Genomic DNA, 6,000 nt, shown 5'->3' with positions numbered 1-6,000 from the left:
TAAGATGCTGAGAGTGATCGTTGTTTGTAATTTGGAACTAATAGTTTAATGTGTTATTCATTAGGGGTTTCGAAGAATTTTTTAATTATGAAATTGTTAGTGCTTTGAAATATTTGGCTATGAAATACGAAAACTTCTTTTTTTATCCTTAGAAGCTTAGGTTAGTTGGTTTTGCACAAGGAAGTTTACATCGCTAGAGTGGATTAGCTTGAATCAGTTCCTATAGGTTCTGTTTGGCACTTAAAATGAGAGAAATAAAGAATATGGTTGCTCTTCAGGCTTTGGATGTAGGTTGGGCTCAGGCTCAAGATCTAGGCTTGATGGTCGAGTTGGGCTTGGAACTTGAACTTGAATATATTCTATTGTAATAAATATAAAGCTTGGCCCAAACCCAATCCAGGTCGTGAACAGATTTAATCCCAACATCCCTAATTATTAGGCTCGGGGAGTGAGAGAAATAATTTGTTAGTAAAATTATTACTTATGTGAATAACTTGATAAATAAAATAAATAGAAATCTATGAATAGTAATTTATTAATTTCATAAAATAAATGAATCAATAATTTATTTTAATGAAATAAATAAATATTCATTTATTGTTGGGGCAAGATTTGTCCAAGCTATATAGAACCAAACCTGACACATTGACAACCCTAAATATTGGGTACGTGTTGAATTAAATAAATAAAATTTTATAAATAATAATATATTTAATTTGTTAAAATAAATAAATGAATAATTTAATTGAGTAAAACAAATAAACAAAATTTGTTTTATTAATTAATAGCCCCAAGTATTACGCTCATGGAGAATTTGTTAGTAAAATAAATTATTAATTAAATGAATAATTTAATAAAGTAAATAAATAAAATTAATTTTCTTAATTTTTGTAAAATAAATATCCAAGCTTTCTAGAACCAAACCCAACCTGTTGACAATTGTAAATATTGGGCCTAAGGAGGGAGTGAGAGAGGGAAATAATTTGTTAATAAAGTTAAATAAATAATTTCTTACTTGATAAAATAAAAGCTTAAATAATTAGGTGAGACAATGAGATAGCAATAAAGAATAAAAATTTCCTCGTAGTCTTTGGGTTATTTGAGGGCCAGGCTCGAGCTCAAGATCTAGACCTAGAGTTTGGATCTCCTGCCAATATGACACATTCCAACACCCAGCAATAGAATCAAATACCAAAAATTTCATATATGACATCTCCCACTTTTATAATGGGTCTTAATTTCATGGTGAGATGTGCAATGTTAGGTCTTTTGGTAGGGTGTTGGAATGTGTCTTGTTGGTAGGAGATCCCAAATCCTAGGCTCGATGGTCGAGTCGGGCTCGAACTTAGGCTTCAATATGTTCTATTGATATAAAGGCAGTTTGTGTTAGGTTTACTCCCAACCCAGACCTAACCTATTTCCTAAATATTTGGCTCAGGGAGAGAGAGAGAGAGAGAGAGAGAGAGAGAAATAACATGTTAGTAAAATAAATTATTAATTGCTTGAATAATTTAGTAAATTAAATAAATAGAAATCTATTGATAGTAATTTACTCAAATTTATAAAATAAATTAATCAATAATTTAATTTAATAAAAAATAAATATACATTTATTATTGAGGTAGGACTCATCCAAGCTATCTAGAACCAAAAATGGCCCTTTGATAAACCATCCCTAAATAATGGGCACAAGTTGAATTAAATAAATAAAAATATATGGATAATAATTTATTTCATTTATTAAAATAAATAAATGAATAATTTAATTTAGTAAAATATATAAATGAATTTTTCATTTATTATTGGAACGAAACATGTACAAACTATCCCATAGTAAACCTAACCCGTTGATAGCCCTAAAAATTAGGCTAAGGAAGAGAGAGAAAAATAATTTATTACTAAAATAAATTGTTAACTAATTGAATATTTAATAAACTAAAAATAAAATATGGATAATAATTTATTTAATTTTAGTAAAATAAATAATTAAATAAATATCCAAGCTATCTAAACCAAACCCAACCCGTTGGTAACCCTAAATATTGCACTCGAGGAGATATTTCAACTTACTAAATCAAAATATTTAAATTATTAGGTCAATAAATGAGAGATAAATAATTTTGTCATAAATAAATGAATTGTCCAAGCTACCCCACCCATTGGAAACCCTAAATATTGGACATGAAGTGGTAAGAAAGAGAAGGAGATGATTAAATAATCTAGTAAATTAAATCAACAAAATCTTTTAACTTATTAAAATAAGTATATAATTAGGCAACAAAATAAGAGAGAATAGTTAGTTGTTTATTAATGGTATCATTGTAAATAGTTACATGTTTATTAAAAAGAGATTACTAGAAAATGAGAGAAAAAGAAAGAATAAAAATTTCCTTTTCGCAATCCAAGATTTATATGATGGCCGGGCACAGGCTCAAAATCTAGGCTTGATGGTTGACCCGAGCTTAGACTTGGGCATGAATTAGTTCTATTGATATAAAGGCAAAGCCCGGCTTGAACGTGGACCAACCAATAAAAAAGGTTTAATTCCAACCGATACCTATCCAATTGAGAGCTCTAAATATTAGGCTCAGGGGGGGGGGAAGAGAGAGAGAGAGAGAGAAATTACTAGTTAGTAAATTAAATAAATACAAATCTATGAATACAATTTACTTAATTTTGTAAAATAAATAAATCAGTAACTTATATTAATGAAAGAAGTTAATATTCATTTATTATTGGGAATTGGTTGAATCAAATAAATAAATGGATATTTATTATATTTATTAAAATAAAGAAATTATTAATTTGGTTTAGTAAAATAAATAAATAAAACTTCATTTATTACTAGGACCCCTACACCTCACCAAACATATTGATTGCCCTAAATATAAGCTCCAGGGAGAGGGAAAAATTGATTAATTTATTAATTAAAGAATTCAGTAAATTAAGTGAATTTCTATGGATAATAATTTACTTAATTTTGTAAATATATAAATCAATAATTAAATTTAATAAAATAAATAAATATTGGTGCAAGACTAGTCCCAGCAACAAATAAAATTTCAGTTATTATTGGGACAAGACATATACAGCCTATCTGACACCAAAACTAATTCCATTTTATAAAGGGAGAGAGAAAGAGAAATAATTTTCTCATAATTTAAATCATTAATTAGTTGAATAATTTAGTTAAGTAAATAAATAATAATGTAAAATAAATAAATATCCAAGCTATCTAGATCTAAACCCAACCCATTGACAACCCTAAATATCTAACTCGAGGAGGGAGAGGGAGAGAGAGAAATAATTTAGTTAAGTAAATAACTAAAAATCTAGGGATAAGAATTTACTAAAATTTGGTAAGCTATCTACATCTAAACCCAACCCATTGACAACCCTGTATCTAACTCGAAGAGAGAGAGGGGGACAGAGAGAGAGAAATAATTTTTTAACAAAAGTAATAAATTTCCTATTCGCAATCCGAGCATTATATGATGGTCGGGCACAAGCTCAAAATCTAGGCCTGATGGTTGGCCCGGGCTTAGACTTCGGCTTGAATTAGTTTTATTGATATAAAGGCAATGCCCTGCCCGTACGTGGCCCGACCAACCGTTACCTATCCAATTGATAGCTATAAATATTATTTGGGGGGAGAGAGAGAGAGAGAGGGAGAGAGAAATAAATTATATGGTTCGATAGCAGCTATTAACTCACAGAACCAGCATTGGGCTCAATTTTTAACATAGAGTGAGTAATTATGGTCAGAAACCACTTCTGCTAGTTACATATAGCACACTATATGGATATTGGAAAGTTAAAAAAACTGATAAGCTCTAGAATAGAGGCAAAATTAACAAGCTAACTCACCTAGAGAGAGAGAGATTGCACGATTGAGGGAGGTTAGGCCAATGGTTCCCTTGTATGATGGGTAAATAGTTACATGTTTATTAAAAAGAGATTACTAGAAAATGAGAGAGAAATCCTTTTCGCAATCCGAGCTTTATATGATGGTCGGGCACAGGCACAAAAAGGGACCTTTTTTTATTGATCGTTTCAATTGTAATTACAATTCATTTATCGATATAAAGGCGAAGCTTGGCCTGAACGTTGCCCAACCAATAAAAAAGGTTTAATCCCAACCGATACCTATCCAATTGAGAGCTATAAATATTAGGCTCGGGGAGGGGAGAGAGAGAGAGAGAGAGAGAGAGAGAGAGAGAGAGAGAGACTTTGTTCATAAATTAAATCATTAATTAGTTTAATAATTTAGTTAAGTAAATAAATAAAATCTATGGATAATAATTTACTAACTTTTGGTAAAATAAATAAATATCCAAGCTATCTAGATCTAAACCCAATCCATTGATAACCCTAAATATGTAACTCGCAAAGGGAGAGAGAGAGAGAGAGAGAGAGAGAGAGAATTTGTTTATAAAGTAAATAATTTAGTAAATTCAATAAATAATTTTTTTAACTTAATAAATAACAATATAAATAATTAGGTGACAAAATGATAGAGAAACATAGAATTTTCTCACCATGCTTTGGGATCTATATGAACGTCGGGCTTATGCACAAGATCTAGGCCTGAAGTTCGATCCGGACTCAGATTTCGGCATATATATGTTATATTGATATAAACACAAATCCCAATCCAATCGTAGCCCGACTAGTTAATAATTTTAATACCAAATGAGACCTAACCTATTAATAACCCTAAATATTTGGCTCAGGGAGAGAGATTGAAATAACTTCATAGTTAAATAAATTATTAATTACATGAATAATTTGGTAAATTCGATAAATATAAATATATGGATAATACCTTACTTAATTTTGTAAAATAAGTAAATAAATAATTGAATTTAATAAAATAACTAAATATTCATTTATTATTGGGGCTAGGTTAATCAAATAAATAAAATTTTATACATAATATAGTATCTAATGTATTAAAATATATAAATGAATAATTTGGTTTAGTAAAATAAATAAATAAAGAAAATTTCATTAATTATTGGGATGGGACAGGTACATGCTATATCACACTAGACCTAACTCATTGATAACCCAAAAAATAAGGATCAAGTGAGAGAAAAATAAATTATTAATTAATTTATTAAACTAAATAATAAAATCTATATATAATGACTCAATTCATTTAGTAATTTTTAGACTCGAGGAGGGAGAGATATAGTGAAAATAATTAGTTGATAAAATTAAATCATTTAGCAAATTAAATAAATACAATTTTTAAATTACTAAATTAAATATATAAATTAACTGGTGAGGAAATGAAAGAGTACTAAAGAATAACAATTTCCTCGCTGGGCTCGACTCAAGAGATAGACTTGATGGTTGGTTTGGTCTTGAAGTTGGGCTTCAATATATTCTATTGATATGAAGACAAAGCCTGTCCCGAACATGTCACTACCTGTGAATAGGTTTAATCCCAACTCAGACTCTAACATGTTCATAAATTATTAATTAATGGAATAAATTAGTAAATTAAATAAATAGAAACCTATGGATAATAATTTACATAATTTTGTAAAATATATAAATAAATAATTTAATTTAATAAAATAAATAAAATAACCAAGCTACATAGAACAAACCTCACCCATTGACATCCTTTAAATTTTGGACACAGAGCGGTAAAAAAGGAGGGAAATAATTAAATAATCCAGTAAATTAAATCAACAAAATCTTTTAACTTTTTAAAATAAGTATATAAATAATTAGGCAATAAAATAAGAGAGAATAGTTAGCTCTTCATTAATGACATCTTTGTAAATAGTTACAAATTAGCAACAAATATGGAAGAGAGATTTCTAGGAAATGAGAGAAACAAAGAATAAAACTTTCCTTATCGCAATCTGAGCTTTATATGATCAAGCACGCTCAAAATCTCAGCTTGATGGTTGGCCTAGGCTTAGACTTGGGCTTTAATAAGTTATGTTGATATAAAAGCAGAGCCCAAACTAAACGTGGCCCAAC

This window comes from Nelumbo lutea, chromosome 7 (genome assembly GCF_056320005.1).
Source record: "Nelumbo lutea isolate HS-2025 chromosome 7, American lotus-T2T, whole genome shotgun sequence".
Classification (NCBI taxonomy): Eukaryota; Viridiplantae; Streptophyta; class Magnoliopsida; order Proteales; family Nelumbonaceae; genus Nelumbo; species Nelumbo lutea.
The sequence above is the reverse complement of the archived record's forward strand: the minus strand, read 5'-3'. Positions refer to the sequence as shown.